This window comes from Rhineura floridana, chromosome 3 (genome assembly GCF_030035675.1).
Source record: "Rhineura floridana isolate rRhiFlo1 chromosome 3, rRhiFlo1.hap2, whole genome shotgun sequence".
Classification (NCBI taxonomy): domain Eukaryota; kingdom Metazoa; phylum Chordata; class Lepidosauria; order Squamata; family Rhineuridae; genus Rhineura; species Rhineura floridana.
Window position 1 is genome coordinate 65,245,796 of NC_084482.1, and position 27,875 is coordinate 65,273,670.

At 44.2% G+C, this 27,875-nt stretch overlaps 1 protein-coding gene across 10 annotated transcripts in view; it reads right to left on the reverse strand.

Annotated features, from left to right (window-relative positions):
- The window catches only part of SEPTIN9 (septin 9), a 323,191-nt gene that overhangs the window by 33,413 nt on the left and 261,903 nt on the right, over nucleotides 1–27,875 (reverse strand). For 2 of the 10 annotated variants that reach the window (XM_061616358.1, XM_061616357.1), the window contains exon 2: nucleotides 9,272–9,437. The exons of the other annotated variants lie outside the window; for them this stretch is intronic. The gene's annotated coding sequence lies outside the window, so the exon portion shown is untranslated. The remainder of the gene's footprint in view (nucleotides 1–9,271; nucleotides 9,438–27,875) is intronic. 10 annotated transcript variants of the gene reach the window in all.

Consider the following 27,875-nt stretch of genomic DNA (forward strand, 5'->3'; position numbering starts at 1 on the left):
TCTCTGAGCTTTCTGGTGGCCACATTTCCTACCCCAGGTGTGCAGAACCTTTGGTACTCCACAAGTTGCTGAGATACAACTCCCATCAGCCCCAGCATGCATGGCTAATGGCCAGGGATGATGGGAATTGTAATTCAGGAACATCTGGTGGGCCAAAGGTTCCCCAAACCTGCTCTAGTCCATTAACCTGAAGTAGGAGAGCTACATGCTTAACAGAAAAACAAAAGGGGGGACTCATAGGAACCAGTGCCCTGGGCTCCCTTTGGGAAGAGGGGCGGCATATAAATTTAATAAAAAGTAAATAAATAAACCATTGGTGGTGTAGCAGCAACTGTGGGGGGAAATAATGGCACCAGATTAAAGGAATGAATGAAGCAGTACTATCCTACTGAAGACTAAGGTTGCGTTCACACAGAAAGCAAACTTGCATTAGGTATCTTTGTAGGAGTTATTTAACAGAGCTAGCTTGACTTTTGCACCTATTTATACATTGAAAAAAATCTGCTCAGAGTATCTGGCTCTAGTCAAGTTATATCAGGGAACCCCACTGTTCTCAGCTCTGCTTTCTACAAGAAAACAACCCATCTTCTGTATGGTGGTGCACAGGGGTGCCCTGGGAAGGCAGAAAGGAGGTTCCAGGGTACAGCTGAGGAACAGGGCTATGCACTTATCTTTAAAGTTTGTATTTCTTCTTTGACCTTGAACTCCTCTTGAAGTGAGGACATAGGGCTTAAAGTACTTTAAAGGATTTATTAAAGTTAAGTGTGCAAACATGACCTACACCTCCAATCCGCAGTCACACTGCAAATGCCAGCCAAACGAGCACCTGTTCACAGCCTCAAGAGACTCCATTTGTAGGCAACGGCTCATTTCTTTCACAAAGAGCAGTTGGGTCTTGCCATTACAACTAGGTAACTGCAGGCCTGATACTCACTGAGGTGATAAATCTAATGCCTGGGCTGTACCATTTCAGACTGCAGGAAGAGACACATGACTGAATGACTCTCCATGCAAAACAAACGCCCTTGTTCATAAGAAACAAGATGTCAGGGTGAAGGTTTCTAGACTAGCATTCTCCCCAACATGCTTGCTTGCTATGTGCAGGGATTTTTATGGGATATGGTGAAGTAGTCACTCACGCAGCAGGGCTCCACCCTGCAGTTGGGATATCACCCAGACACAGGTCTACTATCATTCAGAACAGGGACTAAGGTAAAGAGTATGTTAGCAGAGAACCAATTTCCCCCCTTTCCTCCACCACACACACTTGACAGGGAGAGACATCAGCGTGGTGGGGGGGGAGGGAGAATCGCAAGAAAAAGCAAACCGTTGCACATCCTGCCTATAGAATTTTAAGGCCACTCTGGATTCAGTTACCACAGTGAAGGGGAGATTTTAATTAAATCAGTTTGGTCTGCTTTGCTTGCATTTACCAGCTTGTGGTGAAGGAAATGGCTGTTTGAAACATCTCTGGCTTCAAAAAAAAAAAAAAAGCACAGAGGAGCTTTTCAAGTTGCTCATCAATCCTCACACACCTCCCCACAAAGGGAAATGCAGCCCCAGCTGGGTATGCAGTTGCCAGCAAGAAATGTGTGCATTAAAAGAGTGTGGCCGGAAGCTCTTTTATCATGCAGCTCGTTTTCTTTGAAAGCTCTGCAAAAGCAAAGGGAGTTTAACCCCCTTTTACTGTTCTAAATTAAAAGTGGAGTTTTTTCCCCATGACAGAAACTCTGAACTGCTTAGTATGGATTGACAAGCAGCAGCTTTCTTGAAATGAGAAATCCCTGTGGGAGTTCTTGCCCCTCATTTCCTAAGAAACTTGTGCAGCATCAGCCTCTCCTTCTTTATGATACAGCTGGGGAGTGGAGGGAGCGGTTGGCGGTGTGTGAGAGAAATGGGGATGGAAAGCAGGCAACTTTGCAGCAGGAGCATGAGGTGGGGCTGGTTCAGAAGGAGGGCAGGGCGCGAGGCAGACAGGGATCTCTTCCTACTGAAGAGAGTCACTTGGAGAACTCAAGTGGCAATGGTAACACAGCTTTGAGGCTTAGAGTCCTCACCCTGCAGAATCCAGCCAGGGTTCTTGCAATGAAGCAAGATGGATGACAGCCAGAGTACAGGTGGCAAAAATCCCAGGATGGATCTGATCAAACAGATCAAGTGGCAGCGGCAGTGAAGAAGGCTATACTCCTCTGCCACCACTGCATCCAGCAGAGCTTTTCCAGTTGGTGAAGGGGCTTGTAGGATCTGCCCAGATGGAGGAGGCGGTTGTCTCCTTGGAGGCCTCCTGTGACAACTTTGCTAGGCATTTTGAGGATAAAATTGCTTGGACTCATTCAGAACTTTTGACCTCTGGGAGGGAACAGTCAGGTCAAGGCACAATGCCCAGCTTGGAAGTGGAGACTGGCTAGTCTGGCACCATTTCCCAGGCTTGCCTTTCCATCTTTCAATGTCCAGCTTTGCTGGGAGATACCTGTTAGGCCAGCAGGTCCCTGCTGACTGATGCCACCACACAGATCATCCCAGTGGCAGAGCCCTGAAGGGCATCTCTTCTCCACCAGGTCAGCTCCTGGGGAAACTGCCTGTCACTGTGAGAGACAGCCTAAAGAGGCCTGGCTGAGCAAGAGGGGAGGCAGGAGGCAAACCAGGCACTTCGGAAGGAACCAGCAGCAGGCCCAGTGAGGTGATGGCACCGCAGATGGTGGCAGCCGGCAGACAGGAGCTGGCTCAGACCAGAAGAGGGGAGGCAGGCAGGTGAGATGCAGAGGCACTTGGATGGAAGCATGGCAGGTGGGGGGTGAGAGAGAGAGGTTGATCACATGCTCCTGAGTGGAAATATGGAGAGGAAGAGGAGGAGGAGGAGAGAGAGAGATGTTGCAGTCTGGGAATGTGCCAGGATGACAGTGCAGAGATGTTCAGTGTCACAGGGAGACAGAAATTGTCTTGGCAGAGGCGGCAAAAGAGATGGTGGCCCAGGATTACTAGAAGTCAACATGGATTTGTCAAGAACAAATCCTGCCAGACGAATCTTATCTCAGTTTTTGAAGGGGTAACCTCCCTTGTAGACTGTGGGAATGCTGTGAACATAACATATCTGGACTTCAGCAAAGCTTTTGACAAAGTGCCCCATGGTATTCTGACTAGCAAGCTAGCTAAATGTGGGCTGGATGGAACAAATATCAGGTGGATCTGGAGTTGGCTACAGAAGAGTGCTTATCAATGGTTCCTTCTCAAACTGGGGGGAGGTAACAAGCGGGGTACCGCAGGGCTCAGTCCTGGGTCCAGTGCTCTTCAACATTTTTATTAATGACTTGGATGAGGAGGTACAGAGCATGCTTATCAAATTTGCAGATGATATAAATCGGGAGGGATAGCTAATACCTTGGAAGACAGAAACAAAATTCAAAGGACCTTGATAGGTTGGAGCATTGGACTGAAAACAACAGAATGAAATTCAACAGGGATAAGTGCAAAGTTCTACACTTAGGAAAAAGAAACCAAATGCACAGTTATAAGATGGGGGATACTTGGCTCAGCAGTACGACATGTGAGAAGGATCTTGGAATTGTCGTTGATCACAAGCTGAATATGAGACAACAGTGTGATTTGGCTGCAAAAAAGGCAAATGCTATTTTAGGCTGCATTAACAGAAGTATAGTTTCCAAATCACATGAAGTACTAGTTCCTCTCTATTCATCACTGGTTAGGCCTCATCTTGAATACTATGTCCAGTTCTGGTCTCCGCACTTCAAGAAGGATGCGGACAAACTGGAATGGGTTCAGAGGAGGGCAACAAAGATGATCAGGGGACTGGAAACCAAGCCCTATGAGGAGAGACTGAAAGAACTGGGCATGTTTAGCCTGGAGAAGAGAAGACTGAGGGGAGATATGATAGCACTCTTTCAGCAGCAGGGTGACATGTTGACAATACTCTGCCCCAGTGAGCAGTCTCACCGCCACATTTTGCACCAGCTGCAGCTTCTGGACCAACTTCAATGGGAGCCCCACATAAAGAGCATTATGATAATCCAGCCTGGAGGTTACCAGGTTGCATGGACAACTGTGGTCAAGCTATCTGGTCTGGAAATGGCCGCAGCTGTCTTACCAGCCGAAGCTGGTAAAAGGCACTCTTAGCCATTGAGGTCACCTGGGCCTCTAGCAACAAAGATGGATTCAGGAGCACCCTCAGACTACAGACCTGCTCTGTCAGAGGGAGTATGACCCCATCCCAAGCAGGCAATTGACCAATTATCTGAACTTGGAATCCACTAACCCACAGCACCTCCATTTTGCTAGGATTCAGGCTCAGTTTATTGGCCCTTATCCAGCCCACCACTGAGTCCAGGTGCTGGACAATGCGGAGAGACTGAAAGAACTGGGCATGTTTATCCTTGAGAAGAGAAGACTGAGGAGAGAGATTATAGCACTCTTCAAGTACTTGAAAGGTTGCCACACAGAGGAGGGCCAGGATCTTTTCTCAATCATCCCAGAGTGCAGGACCATGGAATAATGGGCTCAATTCACAGGAAGCCAGATTTCGGCTGAAGATCAGGAAAACCTCCTAACTGTCAGAGCGGCACACCAGTGGGGCCAATGACCTAGGGAGGTGGTGGGCTCTCCAATACTGGAGGCATTTAAGAGGCAGCAGTACAGGCACCTGTCAGGTATGCTTTTATGTTGGATTCCTTCATTGAGCAGGAGGTTGGACTCAGTGGCCTTACAGGCCCTTTCCAACTTGACTGTTCTATGATTCTGTGACTTACTGGGCAAAGGGCCTCAAGTTGCCTGGTTGAGAAGGAACAAAACAGGCCAGTTGTGTCTTCTGGCCCCATATTTGGGGATGGGGGTAGCTCAGTGGCTGAGCGTCTGCTTTGCATGCAACAGATTCCAGGTTCAATCTCCAGCAGCATCTCCAGGTAGGGCTGGGAAAGATTCCATCTGAAGCCCTGGAGAGCTGCTGCCACTCAGTGCAGGCGTTACTGATCTAGATGGATTGAGGATCTGACTCAGTCCAAGGCAGATTCCTATGTTCATGTGAACCAGGCCCTCAAGAGACAGCAAGGCCAACATAAATGGATGTGAAATCCCCCCCAAGACTCACACACACCCTGTGGGGCTTTTTCCTAGGTTGGTCTTGTGCTGAAAGGATGCACAGATCCTTGGCTCCTAACTCTAGTGGGTGTGTTCCTCCTCCACTGTGGGAGGCCATATGCCCTGAATGCCAGTTGCTGGGGGTCCCAAGGAGGGAGAGCGCTTGCTGCTGCTCAGGTCCCAGGATGGGGGACTAGATGGGCTCCTTTGGCCTGATCTAGCTGCAGGACTCTTCAGATATTCTTAATTTACTGATGCCACATCCCATGGAAAGATGCTAGGCTGAGGGCACCCCTTCCTAGTACCCACCTGGACCTTCCCTCTGCTGTGAGGAAGAATCACAGATAAGTATGTTGAGTACAGTTTTCCAGCCACCTGCAAATCCACAAGATGGTATCATCCGCTGGGCTGCATGTAACCAGTTTGCTACCTGAAATATCACGGGACATTTTTGTCAAATGCTCTGCTGAAATCAAAATAAATTACATCTACGGCATTTCCCACAAACCATTAAGCTAGTTTCCTCATTAAAGAGAGAGAGAGAAGATTAGTCTGGCAGAATTTATTCTTGATAAATCCATGCTGGCTCCTCCCAACCTTTGTATTGTCACCAAGGTGCTTACAAACTAACTCCTTTATCATCTGTTTTTGAAGTCAGACTGATCTGTCTGTCATTTTCCAGATTTTCCTTCCCCCTTTTTTTTAAAGTTGGGACAATATCTGGGCCGCTCCAGCATTTCTCAAAGACGGTAGAAAGAGATCCTGAGAGTGCATTGCCACCCTGGGCTCCTACTGGAAGGGTGGGATATAAATATAATTAATTAAATAAATAAATAAATAAATAGTAAGCCCCTTAAGTACCCCAGGATGCCAGTGATTTGACCCTGAAGACCTGAACTCATTTAAGATAGCCTGGTGTTTGGTATTTCCCAATCAAGTCCTCATCAGTAGCCAGCTGCCACTCTGACACCTCTCACCAGTCACGCTACTCCTGTGGGGCAGCACGCAGTTCCCCTTTTGGGGGGAGAGGAGACCGAGGCAAAATAGGAGCTGAACTGCTCTTTGGCACCTGCTAAGCTTTTGCCATCCTTACAGAGCGATGGGTCCTGCAGGCTGCCTCTTTCTCTCTCTCCAGCAGGCCCTGAAGGCTTCTCTCCTAGGAAAGATGTCCCTTCACCTACCATTTGCACTCTTGTCCTTTCCTGCCCCTTCAGAGGATCTGGGGAGGGGGTTACCAGCAGCATTTGTGAATTTCCTGTGTGTGTGTGTGTTGTGTGCTAATGCATAAGCAGAACAATTGGGACGAAGGCGGCACGAACTCTGGCCACGAGCCAGCAGATAAAGTAAAGGTTCTCAGGACACTTTTTCGAAGAAGTTGGATAAACATTGGCCAACCCAGTGATGGTTCTGGGCTGGCACCATCTGCTGGAGAACGGTGGCCATGGAATTAAAGTTTTACTTCAAAAATAAACATAGTGTTTTAATTTATTTCTCTATACGTCGTTTTGACTTTTTGTAGTGTTTTTGTAGTGTATTGAGAGGGGCGGCAAACTGAGGGATCGCCCCGGGCTGCAAAAGCTCTAGCTACGCCACTGTACGGTACTGTCATGGCCCCGTCAGAGGACTCCTCAGATGAGGACGACTCGGGAGTAACAGCAGCAGACCCAGGAGCAGCAGGAGACATGGAGGAACCTCCTGAGAATCCAGCTCCTTCTGCCCCTCAGCTGCAGAGCACCCCAGGGACAGCAGAGGCCCTGCAGCCAGACACAGACAGTGAACAGGATACTCCCCCCTCACCTGCAGAACGTAGACAGCAGAAGGTCAGGCAGAAGAGAGGCAGGCCTGTCTCCTTAAGGCCCAAACGCTGAGGGCTCACACCTGCTGTCCATCCTGCTCTTTATAAGGCACACCTTGGCTGCAGCTTGTTGCTGACTGCAACGTCAGGCGTGGCTTTGTGTAGACCTAGTTTCCCTGCAGCATCTCTTTGACTGACCTCCTTGGCAATTGATCCCGGACCTCCACTGACCTCGCTTCTGGACTTCTGACTCGGCAAGTATGCTTCGGATAGGCCTGGCAGATTTACAACCCGACTGCTGGCTAAGGACTTTCCTTCCCTGCCAAAGACCCAGGAATTTCCAGCCCCCCTGACACTGCTGATGCAGTGTAGAGCTGACAGGTACGCTTCCCTTTATCCCATCCTCCTCTTTGAGTCTTGCCCAACAAATCTTCCTTTCCCCACCCGCTACCAATGTCTTCAGCCATCAGCCTGTTGACCTTTTTCTCTTGTGTACCCTGCTACCTCATGCCAGAGCACCTCAAGTTGCTTAGGCTTGCTCAAGGGGTTTCTGTTTGCTCCAGGTTACTCACTGAAGCTGGTTCCAACAACTGGGCATGTAGGAAATCTATTACCGGCAGCCTATGTGTGTCAGAAGTTCAGCAAGGGAGACAGACACACTTGCTGGAACTCCCCTAAGTCAGCAACCCACCCACCCCCACGTGAAGGCCACTTTGAAAATGGAACAAGAGGCAGAGGGGACAGTGTGCCAAGCCCTGCTCAAAGTAGCACGTTCTTTTGCCGCAGACACCACTGCAATCCTCTGTAGTCTGTGTGTTGACAACTGGAAGAGGGTTGGCCTCCACGTTAGACTTTCTACACTTACTGAGACTAGAATCCCATACACAGTTGCTTGGGAGTTAGTTTCATTAACCTCAATGGGACTTACATCTAGCTAAGTATGTTGTGCCAAGACTAAAACCGCAACAGCAAGTCACTCTTGGCACAACTGATTTTGTTTTTTACATTTTTTAAAAAAACATATACATTTTTATTGATGGTTGATATATTTTGTCTTGTATTTGGTGTGAATCACCCTGGGCTCCCTTGCAGCATGGGTAATTCATAAATGTCCTAAGCAAACAAACAGACTTGTATTTGAGTGCAGGACTCCAAGCTCCAAAACCAGCAGGAAATTCAAGGAATCAGACTGGCTTCTACTATTGCAATGGCAAGGCTAAAAGGGATAATTAACCAAAGGAACAGACCTGGACCAGGCAATATGGTGCCCTCTAGCTGTTGTTGAACTCTAACTTGCATAATCCCTGGCATTGACCATGCTGGCCGAGGCTGATGGAAGATGATGTCAATATCTGGAGAATACCACATGGGCTACTCCTAGAATACACCATTATGGTCGGTATTTGCACACAGTGTTCACAAATACATTGCTAGACAGTTCAGAATTTAGTAAATGTACAGCATGAAACTAAACCACATTTTCAGTCTTCTAAAACACACAGAAGCTTTGCTTCCAATAATGTAAACTCCACAGGAAGTGCACAGTCAGTCCATATGTTCTTCTCACGGTGTGGTTTCAGAGAATCACACTTCATTGCCATTGAAACATTAGTAAATATCTCCCATTACATTCTATACCTACTGTGGGCTCAGATATTAACACATACCACTGCTTGTCACGGAATGAAAAACTGTCCCCTCCAAATCTTTACCCTAATAACAGTCATCTTAGTATCAGTTAGCTTAAAAGTTATTGACATGGTCCACTTCTTTCAAGAATGGCCTAGTTTCCTCCTCATTTAAGTAACCAATTCATTTACAATACCCTTGAATGCTTCTGCAGATTATTTTAACAGCTGAAGAAAGAATAAATTAAAGTCTTCCAAACAAATTCTCACACACACTCAAAGCATCCTCATAAGGCAATGAACAAACACTTGATATCTGCAGAGTTATTTTATGGCAGAGACAAATTCATTTGCACCTTCCTGATTTTCTTTGCAACTTCAAAGGTGAAGATGTCCTGCGTGGTACAAAGGAGACAGGCACACAATAAGATGATTTATAGGTCCACCTGCAACAGTTTTGACTCAGGAGAGTAAATGATTATGGATGTACAGTACAGCAAGGATTTATGGATAACAATTCCCAAACTGGTTCCTTAACCAGCTAGTCCTGGATCAGCCATGAAGAGGGTAGTTCATACTAATCTATTAGCTGGGCATGAGATACCATAACAGGAATATACATCTTGCTCTGCAGCAAAAACTGTCTTTGTTATCTTGAAATGGAACCCTGGCGCTGACATGCATAATATAATAATTACATGCAATTAAGAAATGTGGGCATCATTTTTGAGTCTGTCAGTTGCCAAACTAATCAACTTACTCTTATTCAACAATATTTTCCTTCTGGAACCAATACTCTTGTATGTGAGAAATTTGAGCCATTCCTTGAAAAGATGGATGCAGAATCATGAGTGCTGAACAGCATATTTTGGCCTCCTTGTTGCTTGCTTGAAAATTTGTCACCACACTTCCCTGAGGGCTAGGAACTTTAGAAAGAGAATGATTAGAAACCTAGTACAAGTTTTTATGCCATATAAGTACTAGGCAACCCAAGGCTGAAGTTCTTAAATTACCTAAGAGAAGCTTCATTGAACACTGTTGGCTTTACTCCTGAATAAATGTGCTTGGGATTGGGGTCTAAGCCATTCAGCACCTGACCAGACACAGAACATTTGGACAATCTCAGCAGAACACTCCAAACCTGTTTCCTTTTCCCTAGTAAGGCATACTATGTGCCTTGGTAGTTGTTAGAGGAGAGCCAACCACCACATCTCCTGTCTCTGTTCTCTCTTAATCTAGGAGAACCAGAGAGTGAGTTAAGTTTCCCTGCTATTTTAGAACAGGACTGGAAAAACTAATTGATTTTTTATTTGTTAATTATTTGATTTATATCCCGCCCTTCCTCCCAGCACGAGCCCAGGGCGGCAAACCAAAATGCTAAAAACACTTTAAAACATCATAAAAAGACCTTAAAATACATTAAACCAAAACAACATTAAAAACATTTACAAAAAGATTTTTTAGTTCTTCTTCCCTGTTAAACCTTAAGATGTTTGTTGCAATAGCAAAGCTGAGTTGGCTGCCATACAGCTGAGAGACCTGGAGGCCCAGATCAGTAGAGAATTTAATTGATCTACCACATTCTTCTAGAAGAAAGGGAGGTTTCACTGTTCTCTCTGGGGAGTAACCAATACATTGTTAAAATTAATTCCCTATTTCAAATGCAAGAAACACTTCACTGTCTTTATCTTGTGTAGGATCTCAACACACATAATTTAAAATCTCCATTTCTACAGAACAACCTGGTCCTAATTAATTTCAAACCAAAATGCTTAAATCTACACACACATGCTTGGAAGCCTTAGTAAACTTGAGGGCCTTACTTCTGAGTAAGCATGCATGGGGGGGGGGGCAAGACTGATCAATGGTGAGTTGGCAGAGACCATCCAGCAAATTCATGGTCAAGATGGGATTAGAACTCAAGGCTCAAGACCACCACTATTTCACCAGATTATACCACCTTTCCATGGGTTTCTCATTCATTTCACTGCAGTCAAGTGATGCAGATTATCCAATTCCTTCAACACTCACAAGTTGGCTTTTCTTCTCCATGATTAATTGCTATTAGCTGCCTTGTTTCCCATAGTCAGTGCTCAGCTTCCCATTGATTAAAAGTGTAACACAGTTCAACTGGAGGCTTGCCTTTCATTCGGAGAGCTGCCAAGAGCTGTGGTGATGTGCCACTCTGAAGGCAGGCTTTTCATTTCTAAGTAGGTTGGCTAGTATCTCATGCTAGAGAGAGTCCTACAAACAACAGTGAGAGAAATTGCTGCCACTGTATTGCAACCCAGACTGGAAATCCAGCTTCAATGTGGCCTGCTGGCAATGCAGCAGCATGTACATTGCAAATGGATTATGCCCTCCCCTTTTATTACTTAATAAAGCTCTGCCCACTATCTATGAGCATTAGCATGTTAATCTCCTTAATCTTGGTGAAAATACTCCATGCCAAACGTGGATTTGCCCGGTAGCAGCTGGTCTCACTTCTTCAGAACACAAACTCTTTCCTGGGTCATGTTAGTTTAAGCCATGAAACTGCAGCCAGGTTCAGCCAGACAGCCAAACAACAGTATTTAGCTAGCTTACACATGACCACCGCCATCAAACTGCCCATTTTGCTTATGTGAGGAAATGAACGGGCAGAACATATCTGGTGAATCGGTTCCAAAATCCACATGTTCCTTCATCTCTATTGGAATTATTACTGGTAAGTGGTTATAATAATCTCTAGAATGCCAGCAAATTGTGGATTTGAATATAGAACCCAAGTCTTCCACAACTGGCAGCCCACAAGTTACATGGGCTCTTCCAAGCCCCTTTTCATCTGTTGCTATTGGGCCAATCTTTCTTGGCTTCAGCTTCCAGTTCTTTATCACATTTCTTGTGATAGTGCACATCATGGTGTGACCACATCAGCAGTGGCTTTTTAAAAAAAGTGTATATGCACGCATGCGCCCACATGCACAGAACTGTAAGGAAACATGGGAGCTCCAGCAGGGAAACCAATAAACACCGGGAACTCCACAGGAGTATGACCGCCTGTGGAGGACAGAAAGAGGTTGACTACCACAAAACAACTATGCTTTAGATAGGTTGAGAGTGCTGCACTGGGACGGAGTTTGGACTCCAGTGGCTTCTTGGAGCCTTGGAGCTCAAGATATCCTCTTGATGCAGGTTATAATGTTAGCGACCAAATCCAGGTACTCTGTCAAATTTGCTTCCCACAGTAGATTTTGTTAACAGTAGATTAACAGTTAACAATAGATTTGAGGGTTTTTTGGCCCCCATCCCATGGACACACGCATATACATGGGGACAAACCATGCTTTAGCCCAAATCCTCCAACTCAACAAGTTTGGGTTATAGAGGCAAAGGACTTTCGTTAACATGTAGAAGATATAACCAGTTATTTATTGCTGTAGAAGATGCAACCAGTCATTTGCATTATTCATTAGGTTCATTTTTGTCTCAGTTTAAATTGACAGACTAATATCAAGAGTTCCTCCAGGAACTGAGTGTTACTTGTTGCAGTTCCAACTTGCATCCTTAGGACAGAGTAGTTTATGCATCTCATACATCTGGGCTGATGAATCCTATCTGAAGACAGATAGGTGGAAGATTGAGCCATAACATTTACATTAGAACATAGGAAGCTACCTTATACCAAATCAGAGCACTGGACTATCATGCTCAGTATTGTTTGCACTGGTGGGCAGCGGCTCTCCAGAATTTCAGACAGGGGTCTCTCCCAGCCCTAACTAGAGATGCTGGGGATTGAACCTGGGACTTTCTGCATCCAGAGCAGATATTGTACCACTGAGCTATGACCCTTTTCCAACACACAGTTGCTGCCTGTTCACCTTAACCAATAAACAAGCCCATCACTCCACTATGAAGTGTTCATTCTTGTAACAAAAATGTTCTATTTAAGAAAGACAAGGTTGAAGGAGTTGAGTTGCCTGATGTAACAATAATGAAATTGACCCAATCACGGTAAGATCTGTAATAGGAACAAGCCTATTATGGCATATGTGCTATTACTCAGATCCCTAACAAATGCCAATATTAGAACTTTTTCTTTATAAAGCATTCCTGCAGACATGCAATTAGAATGAAAAGTAGCATATAACCGAGTAGTCTTAGTTTTAATTAAGTGCAAGATTGGGAAAGGAATCTAGATTATATTCTAAGAATGTACTTTATTGTAAGCCGTTTAAGGAGTAAGGTGTCATGTTTTACATAGGATTAAAATAATAATAATAAATAGATCTAATGATATTCAAGTATCATTATTTGAAGAACCTAGGATATAATTCTACAATTTCTGCTTCCCATTTCTCTTTTTAACTTGGTTCTAAGTAGCACAAATAGATACACTCTAAAACAAAGTTTATTTCTCCAAGTCCCTTGAAAAACATGAGACAGAGAGAGAGAGAGAGAGAGAGAGAAAATGAACATTAATTAGACCTGGGCTATATGGTGAGTGTGTCCAAAGGGATTAGTATCCCTATCCCAATCCACAATATCATTGTTTAATATCACATGAGCTCTGCTTATCACACACCAGAGCTTAGCTGCGAGGTACAAAAATATGGAGCTGGGATGGGAAAGTCACTATGCAATGCCCAGGATTTAGGGTGATTGGTGGTAGGCCAGGAAAACTGCACAGGAATGCCAACCCCCATGGTGAGTGAATCATGTAGCCCAGCTCTCAGCCGCTGTGATAAAAACTATTAAGTCAACTAATATATAAGCAATTTTGCACCCAGCTGCCAGCTACTCTTTCCAGCAAAAGATGAAGAAGGCAGGCAATAGGATCTTACAAGGTTGAAGCCAAGCACACAGAAACCTAAGGAGGGCAAGATGTAAGGCAGGGGTGGGGAATTCTCAGCTCATGGGCAGGATGCAGCCACTGGAGCCTCCCCACCAATTTTCTCCTTGCTCCTTATCCAAGCAGCAATTATGTTCCTTTTTAAAATAATAAATATATCTACCACTCCTACATTTTCAGTGCCAACCCACCCTGTGTGCTGTGACCACACTCTCAATCCCCCCATCCATGTTAATTGGGATTGAAGGAAAAACAACAACTCATTGGGTCCAAGAGAAGGCTATTCTCAAGCCCAATTGCTGCAGGGAGTGGAGATCTTCATGGAGACTGCAGCTGGGAAGAAGAGAGAAGGGAAGAGGTAACCTCCCCTCCCTGTGTGCTGCGCATCTGCATGGATCTGCTTTGCAGCAATTAGACATAAAAAAGCTCCAATGCTACATGGGAATGTGGCCCTCAAGCTGAAAAATGTTCCTTGGCCCTTGGTCTAAACCATTAGATGATAATTGAAAAGACCGGTTTCCCCATCACATGTAAAGTGTCCGATCTAGTCTTCCCCAGCCTGATGCCCTCCAGATGTTGAACTACAACTCCCATCATCCCTGACCAATGACTATGCTGGCTGGGGCTGATGGGAGTCCAGCAACATAGAGAAGGGATCAGGTTGAGAAAAGATGGTCTAATCCTTGCTCACTATACACCTGGATGCATGGAAAGTTTCTTATGTGTTCCTATATGCAAGCACAGATGTACCTCATACCAATCTTTTATGTAGCTGTTGTGGTAAAAAGACACTTGTGTTGCATATCTAAGACACACAGGGTCCCACCATCACCACACACACATGCAGTTACACATCTGAGTGTGAGGCTATCAAAAGCAGCCCCCTCCCCTTGCATGATGTGTGGTCCTTGACAAGCCACCCAAGGCTTGCTTCCAGTGCAAAGAAACAAGATGTACTTTTATGGTGTTGGTACATTCCTATGCGTAGTCTTATGCTATATACCTAGTGACTTCACCCCCACATTTTAAGAACGAACCAAAGCCACTGTTAGCCAACATGACTGAACTTCCAGCATCACTGATCAAATCAAAACCAGCATCTAACAGGGAAAATGTTCGGGGGGGGGGGAAGCAGGCCAGTCATGGCCGGTAACTCCGAATCCCTCTATGCAACTGCTTCTCACAGTGGTGTACCTGGAAAGGTGTGCTTTGTAGGGTCCACACAGTAACAACGCCCTGAACTACTGCAAATATCAAGAACTGCCATTGAAATAAAAACTTAATATACATGGAGCAAGGAAACCATCACCACCACACTTGCTGTCTAGCTCGTAAACTACTGTGAATGCAGCATCCAGGGACAACAGCATTGACAATGTCAGCTATGTTGTTTAACCCTTTTACATGGGATTATCATGTTTCTAGGAAAAAGGGATAAAGTTGGAGAAGGGTATGTTGATCACTACCTTTCTTTTAGGGATGAAGAAAACGCAGCACATTCCTAAGCAATGAGCCAGATCCAGTTGGCTGACCCTTTGCAAAGAAGGAAATAGAATATGTCCCACAGATCCACACCTCCAGCGTGATTCACGTACAAAAGCTAAAATGGTCAGCACCAATAGCTTCGTAAACACCCTCACAGCACAACTGCTGCTATATTGGCATCAGGGGAAGAGAAACAAAACTGGCAAGGAAATATTTCTATAGATGCATCTTGTGTTTTTGTGAAACAGCATGTGCATGCATGCTTCACAGAGGCAAGCAGCAAAGAAGCTGGCAACATTTCAAACCAAGCAGATCAGCAGAATGAACAGTGAACTGCTTTCCAGAAAAATCTTAGGAGCAGTTGCCAGTGGAAGGGGGGGTCTACCACAGAAAACCAAGGAAGCCTAAAATTCTTTTGTTTTTTTAATCAAGAACTGCTGCTTTAAAAAAACAAGAGAAATTTTACTAACATTTTTAAGAGACACTTGTTAACAAAAGGCAATCTGTGGTTTAAAATGCTACTCAATCTGTCCTTAGTGTAGTGGGCCACTTAGATTTACCTGGCTAACAGCAGATATAGCTACATTTAAGATTTTTTCCTTTGAAACACACACACACACACACACGTTTGCATCTGGTGAAGGTTAAAATCTTTGTGAGGTACTGACTCTGCTGCTTGTGTAGCTATTGAGAAGTATCCTGTTATTTTAAACTGATTGCAGATGAGATTGCTGGTGGCTGAAGATGGAACATCTACAAACCATTTAAAAACATTGCCATATCCTGAATAAGGACAATGCCAGCAAATGGATTTGCTACAGCTGTGCTGGAGAGTTTCTGTGAAGCTTTTGGCTTAACTCTCAGTCCTCACCCTCAAGCAAAGCAAGACTGCAAGTGCCCACAATTGCATTTGCTTATATTCATCCTTGCTGACCTTGCTTCTTCCCATCTCTTGTCTCCCTACTGCCAAAGTTTACAAACTTGGTTGGTGCTGATGGGAGTTGTAGTCCAAAACATCTGGAAGGCACCAGGTTAGGGAAGGCTGGTTTAGATTATGGGTCCTTGGAGAAAAGAACCCATCTTATTTGTTTGTAAAGTGCACAAAAGCTACTATATAAATAAACAATATTTGGGATTCTCTCACTCCCTCCAGACATTTCATATGCTACAATTTCTTATGCAGAAATCAATCTCTGTGCAAGGAAGAGAGCATGCATTTGCCTGTTACATTCTTTTTTACATACAAAGGATACCACCTGTGCAATTGATTTAAGTAGTGGTGTCCAACTAGTGCAGCAGTGTGGAAAAGAACTCTTGCAACATATTTCAAATGTTAGGATATATGTTCTTTTTCCTATATAGATTTATCTCCATATAGGGAACTCTACATAGTCCTCTATGAAGGACTAGAGGTGGGTAGCTTCCGCTAGAATTACTCAACAGTGAATGCAGCAGAACCAGTTTGGGGTTCTTCCACACACATTACCCCAAAAGAGCAGCTTTTGTAGCTCTAAGCTTAGCACCACTGAACTGCATTCAGTTCAAGTAAATCAGTTCACATTCTATTGCCTTTGTCTCCCTACCTCAGTCTTCAGTTTCCCCATTTATATTGCATTTCCTTAAGAGGGTTTTCTTGACCATCTCTCATATGTGCCTACATGCAACAGCACCATTAGTTGGTTGTGCCATTAGTTACCCTACCCCTTGGAAACCTCCAACATTGACACTTTTAGCTCCCAGATCACTCTCTAGATTTCATATTATGTAAGCAACTCTGAGAATGTTATTAAAGAGTGGGGTATAAATCCCTACAATTAACATAAATGATAAACACTGCCACCAATTCCTAGGCAATTATGCCTCTGTACTGTACACAGAAAACCCCCAAATCACAAACAAAGCCTCTCTCACTGTTGTTGCTGGGAAGTAAGACTCATCAGAAAATAAAAGCACACAACAGAAGAATATGCATTTGTTCTGTTGAACACAATAATAATCTGCTCTCCTTTATCAAAACAACTTATTTTCAGAGACTGCTATACTATGTTCTTTTTCTATTGCTCATAACAGCATTGTTATAATACTTCAATCCTTGGCCCATTTTAATCTACTGTAATCTGTGAGACTGATATAGGACTTCTCTTTGGTAAACAGATTGAGGATAACAGCCTAAAGCCACAGCCTTCAACTCATTTACATGGGGTTAATCCTACTAACAAAATGGCTCTAACCTGGAATAAGACAAGGACGTTTGTCTAAAAGGATGCAGGATATAAGCAAAAGAGTAGGGAAATGTGGAAAAGACAACAGTAAGTAATCAGGAACAAATCAGTTCTTCCAAAGCAGGGAATGGAGAATCTGTTGCCTTCCACATGCTGCTGTACTTCAACTTCCATCAGTCCCAGCCAGCTTGGCCAATGGTCAAGGATTATGGGAGTTGTAGTCCAGCAACACCTGGAAGGCCACAGATTCCCCACCCCTATCTTAAAGGTCAGGGGATTTTCAGCAAGTATGGGGTCAGTTGCACAGACTGAAGTCTTTAGAAAGTTTGAACACTGAAGAAGAACCAGTGACAGTTTTGAGGGCAGTTTCTTGTAAAGTGCAGCTGTTATTTTGAGAATTAGGAATTTTCAGAATTCTTCAATGATTGGTCTTTAGCACTTTTGGCAGTTTAATCTCTTCAGCAGGAAATCTGTATTTCAGCGTGATGAATCGACGACCTCTTGGTCCCTCCTGGTACATTTTATCCCAAGTTTCTTCAAGCTATTCCCAAATATTTTTAGGTTATGAAACACAGTCCAAAGGCTCAGTTTAAGGTTCACCGACAAACACCATTAAGAGAGAGCATGGAGTTACACAGAATACTCCAAAAAGCCAAAAACGTTCAAGTTTCTTATGATGTTAAACTCCTAAAAACACCTGTGACTGATCTTAAAAGCAGAAGTGGCCTGAGCAAGGACTCCAATTAGATTCAGCAGGTAGAGTCCACCAGGTTAGCCATGATGGCTATAACATGAAGTGGAAGGTGCAGGACTGGAGCTTGAGATTGACAGACAAACGGTCAAGAAATACCTAATCACTTTGAATGAGTTCAAATCTCCAGGGGCCGATAAACTGCATCCTAGAGTATTGAAGGAACTGGCTGAAGAACTCTCAGAACCGCTGTCTATTATCTTTGCAAAATCATGGAGGACTAGTGAACTGCCGGATGACTGAAGGAGAGCTAATGTTGTCCCTATCTTCAAAAAGGGCAAACAGGAAGAACTGGGGAACTACAGACCAGTCAGCCTAACATCAATCTCTGGAAAAATTCTGGAGCAGATTATAAAGCAGTCAATCTGTAAGCACCTTGAAAACAATGCAGTGATTACTAGGAGCCAACATGGATTTATGAAGAACAAATGCTGCCAAACTAATCTTATCTCGTTTTTTGATCGGGTAACCTCCCTTGTAGACTGTGGGAATGCTGTGGACATAATATATCTCGACTTCAGCAAAGCTTTTGACAAAGTGCCCCTATGATTAGCAAGCTAGCTACATGTGGGCTGGGTGGAACAACTATCAGGTGGATCCACAGTTGGCTCCAGAATCATACTCAAAGAGTGCTTATCAATGGTTCCTTCTCAAACTGGGCAGAAGTAATGAGTGAGATACCACAGGGCTCAGCCTTCAACATTTTAATTAATTACTGGGATGAGGAGGTACAGCACATGCTTATCAAATTTGCAGATGATACAAAATTTGGGGGCACAGCTAATACTGTGGAAGATAGAAACAAAATTCAAAGGGACCTTGATAGACTAGAGCATTGGGTTGAAAACAACAGACTGAAATTCAACAGGGATAAATGCAAAGTTCTACACCTAGGAGAGAGAAACCAAATGCACAGCTATAACATGGGGGATACTTGGCTCAGCAGTATGACATGCAAGAAGGATGTTGGAATTGTCGTTGATCACAAGCTGAATATGAGCAATACGACATGTGAAAAGGATCTTGGAATTGTCGCTGAGCACAACCTGAATATGAGCCAACAGTGTGATGTGGCTGCAAAAAAGGCAAATGCTATTTTAGGCTGCATTAACAGAAGTATAGTTTCCAATTTGCGTGCACGATTAGTTCCCCTCTATTCAGCACTGGTTAGGCCTCATCGTGAATACTGAGTCCAGTTCTGGTCTCCACACTTCAAGAAGGATGTGGACAAACTGGAAGAGGTTCAGAGGAGGGCAACAAGGATGATCAGGGGACTGGAAACAAAGCCCTATGAGGAGAGACTGAAAGAACTGGGCATGTTTAGCCTGGAGAAGAGAAGACTGAGGGGAGATATGATAGCACTCTTCAAATACTTGAAAGGTTGCCACACAGAGGAGGGCCGGGATCTCTTCTCAATTGTCCCTAAGTGCAGGACATGGAATAATGGGCTCAAGTTGCAGGAAGCCAGCTTTTGACTGAACACCAGGAAAACCTTCCTAGCTGTAAGAGCCATACGACAAAGGAACCAATTACCTAGAGAGGTAGTGGGCTCTCCGATACTAGAGACATTCAAGAGGCAGCTGGACAGCCATCTGTTGAGAATGCTTTGAATTGGATTCATGCATTGAGCAGGGGGTTGGACTTGATGGCCTTGTAGGCCCCTTCCAACTCTACTATTCTATGATTCTACCTCTACTGTCATGAGGCAGCATGCCTCTGAATACACGTTACTGGAAATCGCAGGAGGAGGAACGTGTGCCCTTGTGCTCAGGTCCTGTTTTTGAGCTTCCCAGGGGCATCTGGTTGGCCACTCTGAGAACAAGATGCTGGACTAGATGGGTCTTTGGCCTGATCCAGCAGGGCTTTTGTTATGTGCCCTCCACAGCTCCTGCCTGTCCCTTTTCAAGAGATAGGGAATCTCAGATCTCCAACCTTCTGGCTTGAAGAGAAAACCTGGGCTTTGCGCCTCTAGACTCTCTTTTTGCTAGTGGACTCGCTGTTTTCATCTGCAGTGACAAATGAGTTGTTAAAGGTTTCCTGTTTATCTCCATGGGGCAGCACCAGATGCTGAATGTGTGCTCTTGTGTAGGATATTTCTCCCACCCGCTTCCTTCAAAGGCACTTCCCTGGGAAACTCAGCACACACTCCCCAGTCAGTCTGTGCAGTAGCAAAACACCTCCTGACAACAGGACTGGAAGGTCTGAGTCTGTATGACGCTAGTCTAACATCAGAGCGATAGCTCATTTTCCTCCCTAGTGCGCAAATTTTGAAATGGGTACATCTGTCCCTAAACCAGAGGAGCTGGTGGATCTCAGCCTCAATTTGCCTGTCCCTTCTCTTTACACATCTTGAAAAGGGCTGGAGGGGAGACAAAGTCCAAAGCATGTAAGCAAGGGGGGAAATCTCTCTCTCTCATTGGTACAAGAAGGCCTCAGTCTGCCATCCCATGCCTTCCAAAGTAGACAGTACTAGAGGGAATGGCAGAGTACTGTACACCTTTGCTCACTGTTGCACTTTTCCCTGCATGCTAGTCCCCATTCCAAAGTGGGTAAAGGTTTGTGATAGGATTTGCTGACAAGCCACCTTTTTTCAGGGAGGGGAGGGCTTCACACTCAAACCAGTGTTGCTGACAGCATCATTCTCTTTCCTTTTGAATCCAAGAACCAGACCTAGAAGTAAGTTCATCAGAGCAGCCATAAACCCAACCCAGCCTTCATATATTCTAGCAATGTGCCAAACCCTTTTGGTTTTTCTTTTTCTTTAGAGAAAAATCTCCACTCTCTGTGAAAGTGGCACTTTTCCCCTCTCTCTCTTTCACAAGGAGTAAGAGAACTTCACACAGACACACAAAATTGAGGGGATAGGTGGCCAAGGTCTCTTCTTGTTTAGCTCAAACCTTGTAAAAAAGCCCCCTGCTCATTTGCAGCAGCGTAGGGCTCTTTACTAACAATATTCCAGTCTAACAGGGCTTCCTGAAGTGACCAGGTGACTGCACAATATCACATGGTCACTCCAGAAAGCCTTCTAGGCTGAAATCTTGTCTACAAAGAGCCCCAAGCCACTGAGAACAAGAACAGGCCTTTTAAAAAAAGAAGCTTGAACAAAATCAGAATTCCTGTGGTAAGCACAACCCGCCCCCATCCCTCAACATTTCTTTTATTTGTAATGAAGTTCTGCTTCCTTTTCCAGCAGCAACTTTGCCTTGCCTCTCACTCTTTTGAATGGTCAAAATGAAGACCATTTGAAGGTTCGGCACAGCACTAATATATTCCAACAGCCTAGGGAACGAAGAGTGTACAGGCACACCCCGCTTAACATCGCTTCACTTAACGTCGCCTCACTATAACGTACATGCTCCATATGCCTGTATTTCTCCAGAAACGCAGCTAGCAAACCACTTACAAGGTTAGGGAGAGGCGCGGCAGCGCAGCAGCAGAGGCTTTAGCGCGGGGCTTTGAGGCTCCGCATGAAGGAGAGGGAAAAAAGTTTTAAAAGGTAGAGCTTCACTTTAAGGACATTTTCGGTTTACATACTCACTCTGGTCCCATTGAGTATGTTAATGCGAGGTATTACTGTACTTCATTTCCTAACTCAATTGCATGTACTGGCAGCTTCCAGACCAATACATATATATGTTTAACTGGGCTCCTTCCCAAAATGCCTGGACCAGGTGATTCCATAGTTTCCTTTCCAGTTTGAAAAAAAAAAAATTCAACCTCTAACCTGTTGTGACTTGAACCCATTCATTCTTGTCCTTCTCTCAGTATACCTTATAAGATACTGCTCTTTCAGCTCTCACCCATGGTAGCCTTTTAGATAGTGTGTATATACATACACACAGACCACCGGTTTCCTTAGCCATAGTTTCTCACCTCCCTTTCTGGTAATGATTTGTTCCAAATTTACAAGATCTTCCATGCCAAGTCTAACTGAATATGCCAAGTCCAACATTACTCCATCCTTAGGGTTGCCATATTGCCTGGTTAGCCGGGTTTTACCTGGATTCTTTCCATGCTACCTGGCACCTGCTTAGTCCATTAGGTGGCCCGGATTCTCAGTTTTAATGTTTTTAAAAAATTAAGTTTCTAGGTGGTGCGGTTCTTGAGATATACACCAAAACGTCAGCTGCTCCCCGACTGTTAAATTTTTTTTTAACAAACCTGTGCTGTATAGCACTTCGTAGCTCTAACCCTGCCCATTCAGGATTGCAGCCAATAAGTGAAGCCAGGGTTGTGTTTGGTTGGTGCAGCCAGTGATAAATGGTTTTGAAATTCAATATCAAGAATTCGTTGAAGAATACATGCTTTTGCTTTAGAATAGCCTAGTGCAAGAATCGTGGAAGTAGAAAACCCTAAACTTAGTAGTTTAGCATTTAAGGACTGTTTCCATTTAGACTGAAAAATGTCAATTAGCGTAGATGGAGCCATGCCCACAGGTGCAAATATCATTTTTAGCCAAAATTTTACTTTGCACGTCCATATACGAGATTCTATCGTGGTGAGCCCGTTTTCTAGACGTAGAACGGGGTTAGGTACACAATGTGGGATGCCAAATATAGATCGTAAAAATTTAGTTTGGACAGTTTCAAAGGGGACATAGTTATCGTACACGCATATTTGTGACCCATAGAGCAACTGGGCAATGACTTTTGCTGCGAAAACCTGCATAGCTGTTGGAACGTATTGGCCCCCTTTAGAGTAATAAAAAGAGAGGAGGGCCTTCGCACTTCTCTGAGCATTGGCAATGGCACTCTTTGCTTGGAGTCGCCACGTTCCAGATGAATGTAGTGTTATTCCTAGATATCTGAAGGAAGTTACCTGGTCTATTGGATGCTCATTTATCTGCCAATGATGCTTGACCCTTTTTCTAGAAAAAACTAAGACTTTTGATATATCATAGTTAATTGTCAGAAGTTCTTTTTTGCAGTAACAGGCAAGAGCACTCAACAAGCGTCTTAGCCCAATGCATGTTAGCGATAACAGGACTACATCATCAGCATAGAGAAGGATGGACAAAGGCTTCTTAGACAATCTAGGCTGATGTGAACAGATCAGTATCAGGCTTTCCACCAGTGAGTTGATATAAAAATTAAACAATATGGGGGCTAAAATGCACCCCTGTTTAACTCCCTTAAAGGTAGGAATAGGCTTAGATAAATGGCCAGCACTACTGCATCTTACTCATAAGTAGGTGTTATCATATAAACATCGTATAAGTGACAGGAGACGCCTGTCAATATTGGTGGACTCAAGTTTCTCCCAAAGTCTATCTCTAGGGACCAGATTGAAGGTTGATTTAAAGTCAATAAAAGCCAAATAAAGTGCTCCCCCGGGATTAGCTGTATATTTTTCCACCAGATGTTGTAGGACAAGACCATGATCCATGGTGGAGCATTCTGCTCTAAAGCCAGCCTGCTCATCTGCCAGAATATGTTCTTCTTCCAGCCAGGCTTGCAATTTCTCATGTAGATGGCTGGCGTATAACTCGCTGACAATATTTAGAAGGCTGATGGGTCTGTAGTTGGTAGGGTCAGATCTTGAGCCTTTTTTATAGATAGGGATGATTATAGCAAGACCCCAGTCCTCTGGGATACAGGCTCAGTGGTCTATGTTTGTAAATAGAGCAGCCAGTATTGGTGCCCACCACTTGTCCCGTCCAGAGCCGAAAGAATGAGGCTGGAGTGTGTGTGCAAGTAAATCTCGTTTTATTAGAGTAATGGATACATCAAAGGCATTGCGCTTCATAGGAAACCCTACGCTAACTCACTAGAGTCCCTAACTATACTCTAGACATGCTCTGCAGCGTGTGAAGGAAGTTGACTCAACGACCCCCCACTGGGAGCGGCAGGCTTATATAGGAAATGTTTTCAAACGTAATCTCTGACTCCTTCGTAATTCCTGTCTCTGCCCTGTCCGTTTCTCGCGGCGACGGGAACGAAGAGACAGGGGACGTGCATCCAACGGCTCATCTGAAGACACCTGCTCCCGAGCAACGGGCTCGAGGTCAGGGGGCGGGGCCACACTGGAATCCTCCTGGGAACTGCTTGGCAAGGGAGGAGCTGGCACTGTCTCTGAAGCTTCCCCCCACAAGTCCTCTGCATCAACTGGGGGCGGTGCGCTCGGCTCCTCGGAAAGGGCGTTACTCGTGGGAACTGGCTGGAGAGCAGGCTGCCCCCCTCCCGCACGATCCTGCTCAGACACAACAATCCCCAACTCTGCTTCTTCTGGCTGCGGAGGTGCCTGAAACTCATGCCTCCCCCCTTCCTGTCCCTTCTGAGTTGGCTGCAGCGCAACACCACTCAGCGTTGGATTTAAATACCTCGGAGGGGATGTTGTCGGCCCCAGGAGCTTTGCCCGGTTTTAGTTTGGCAATAAGATTGGAGACTTCCCTGGTGGTGACTGGTGGCCATTTAGGGTAGTCATTTATATCAAATTTAGGCGTTTGATGTCGTATCTGTTCACTTGCATATATTTTACTAAAATGCGATTCCCAGGTGTTCACTGAGATATAATAGTCCAAATTAATAGAAGATTTAGGCCATCCCCTTGCAACCAGCTTCCAAAAAGTACTTGAGTCCTGTAGTCTGGAGGCTTTCAACAAGCACTGCCAGTTTAGTTTGAAAATGTAGTTCTGTAAATTCAACTCTCAGGGAGGAGAAAGTGAGCATTTGTAGGTACTGGGCTCTTTCGTGGTTTGATTTCAACCAACAATACCAGTGGGGGAAATTTGATAATTTAATTAGATCTAAATCCTGATTGTTATCCAGCCTGTATAACCAGTCTCTCAGTTTATTTTTAAATCCAGGGATAATAAAAAAAGTCCAATGGGAGGTTTTTAGAAATCAGTAGCTCTTGGCATGACTTGGCCCAACTGCCTTTCCTCTATTGCTCTCTCAGGCATAACTTTGGAAGACGGTCTTCTGTCATGTCCAGGACCCTCTTGTAATATAGAAGGGCTGCCTTCTGCGCCCTAGCTTTAACTGAAACCATGCCTGTCTCTGTCCTGATAAACGGGGCTGGGGTCCCTGGAGGTACTGCCAAGAAGTATCTCAAAATTTTATTTTGGCAAACTTCCAGCTCCTTCAAGTTGTTCTGCCTTATTCCCCAAATCTCAATGCCATATTGGATTTGGGGAACCACCTTCCCAAGGAACACTTTCAGTGCAGGGTTAATCAACCTGCCTCCCTTGGAATAAAAAAAATTGAGGATAGCTCGAGTAGTTCTCTGCACTGTCATTTTAACATTCTGTAGATGAGTGTTCCAATAATGTTTCTCATCAAAATATACTCCCAGATATTTAAAGTAGGAAACCTGTTCTATCTTATTACCACCTAAGACCCAGTTGCTCTTGGGGGGACGTCTGCCAAAAACCATTGCTTTAGATTTAGAATAATTAATTACAAGGTGTTCTTTTATACAGTAATCATGGAGTTTTCTCAAGCTTCTCTTCAGCCCAATTTTGATCAAAGATAGCAATACCAAGTCATCTACATATATTAGTATAGCAGTTTTGCAGTTGCCTATTGAAGGGGGGAAATGCTCTGGGCGATTTAACTCGGTTACCATATCATTAATATAGAGATTAAACAAGAGAGGTGCTAACAAACAGCCTTGGTTTGACTCCTTTGGTGGTACAGACTTCCTCAGTCAATCTTCCATCTGTGCTAACTCTTACCCTCATACATGTGTTTGTGTAAAATTCCCGGATTAAGAGCAGCAATCTCTTGTCAATGTTGGTCCCTGCGAGATTATCCCACAAATGGTTCCTATTGATTGAATCAAAGGCTGAGGAGAAATCAATGAAAGCAGCATATAGCCTTCTAGATGGGCCACAGGTATATTTGTGTATTAAATGGTGTAGCACAAAGATTTGGTCTAATATGTTAAAACCTTTCCTGAATCCAGCTTGTTCCTGATGTAGGATATTATTTCCATCTGCCCAGTCTGTCAATTTGTGAAGAAGGAAACGACTATATACAGTAGGGCCCCGCTCATATGGCGGGTTCCGTTCTGGACCCCCGCCATGAAGCAGAAATTGCCATAAAGCGGAACCCCATTGACTTTAATGGGGTGTGTCGCACAAAAATGATGCAAAAAACCACAAAATCAGCTTTAAAAGAGGGGAGGAAAGCCGCCGCATTAGCGGAACGCCGGTAAGTGGGGCCCTACTGTATCTTAGAGCTGACATCCAATAGGCTAATTGGCCGATAATTCTGGGCCATTCTAGGCTGCTGGAATGTTCTAGTTAAGAGAGGCCTTAAGGCATTGAAAATAGAATACCTTCGGTGGGGTCAGATTGTCCTTCTACAATATTATGCCGCAGTTCCAAGAGGTTAGGACTGTTCAAATGATCCTGGACTAAATGACTAACGGAGGAAGACCAACGTAATCGTTTCCCCCAATGAATGTTTTGATTTGGATTCCTGCATTGAGCAGGGGGTTGGACTCAATGGCCTTGTAGGCCCCTTCCAACTCTACTATTCTATGATTCTATGATTTCTTAGTTAAGAATATCAAGGGGAAATTTAAATAACCTGTGAATATGGAAGAGGTGATTGAAAATGATTGTTTAAAAATGAGCTAATTTGCCACTTTGTGTACAAGTACACACATGCACACACCTGCCTCTCTTACAGAGGCATTGCACCCAAGGTGAAAAGTGAAGAGCCCCAATTCATAATATTATCCCTCAGTATTTAGTGCATTTCATATACATGATCTCAGGAATATTTACAATACCCCTTTAAGGTAGGAAGACATGAATGCTCATGTGGGGGAGGAGATTTCCCCACTGAACCACAATCTCCAGATTCCCATCTTTCTTTTTTAAAAAAACAAAAAGACAGTAAGGTTCTAGTGAGAGCCAGTGTGGTGTAATGGTTAAGGTGTTGGACTACACCTGGGAGACCAGGGTTCAAATCCCCACACAGCCATGAAACTCACTGGGTGACCTTGGACCAGTCACTGCCTCTCAGCCTCAGAGGAAGGCAATGGTAAACCCCCTCTGAATACCGCTTACCATGAAAACCCTATTCATAGGGTCGCCATAAGTCGGGATCGACTTGAAGGCAGTCCAGGGTTCTAGCATTTGTAGAACCTGAGATAGGAGACAAAATATGCAGGCAGCATTTTCCTCTTTTGTTTTGGGAGGAACTAGCCTATTTCTAGCTTTCAATGTAGAAAGGTACTTAAGACAATGAATGAAATCAAAGTTACAGTTAGGAAAGCAAATCAGGCCAAATAGATGGCTAGAGAGAAGAGAGAAGGATTGTGGCTGAGAGAGTATGGGTTATGCCAGGCCTGCAACATAACCCAGTGTTGTCATATCGATTTTCTTAAAAAGGGGAGGGAGGGAGGTAGTGTATGACAACTCTGAAGTGTAGTCCAGCGTTAACCTGGCATTTTGGGTGTTTTGTTTGCTTTTTTGTTTTTGTTGGGGTTTTTCGTTTTGTTTTGAGGGAAATGCTATGAGGCAAGGGTTGGGAAGTTAATTGTAGTAGCAGTGCAATTGGTTAAGTGCTGAAGGAGGGGAAGGAAGCCAGGGAAAGAAATGAGGGTTTCAGTAGTGAGTTGAAAGATGCTGTCTGGATGCCAGTTCTATTGAGAACTAATGGAAAGGTAGAGCTGGAATACAAGTTTCTCAGAGGCCAGGTCTACCCAGGATTCCCCACTGATCTGTCACCAGATCTACTAGAAATGGTAGATCTCTTCTCCAATACTAGTTTTGCTTGTTCATTTATTTGGAACATTTACTCCCGTCCCCTAAAAATTCCCGTGGACACCCACATAGGCTACTCACCCTAAGGCTGTCTAGTTTGTCAAGGTGAGATCTGAATTGAAATGTTTCTAACCAAATATCCAACTTTAGAACTTTACCACTGAATTGTTACTGTTTAGAATGAAGTAATTCTTAATAACCAATAGCACTTCTGAAAGGTTGAATGCATTTTAACAATTTGAAAAAACTATGCAATATGTTGGTACTCAAAAGGCCCTTTCTATGTAAATCTCTGAATAACTGTTACAAATACTCTAATCTAAGCATTGTATTTATAGCAATCTTAAAAAATGGGGG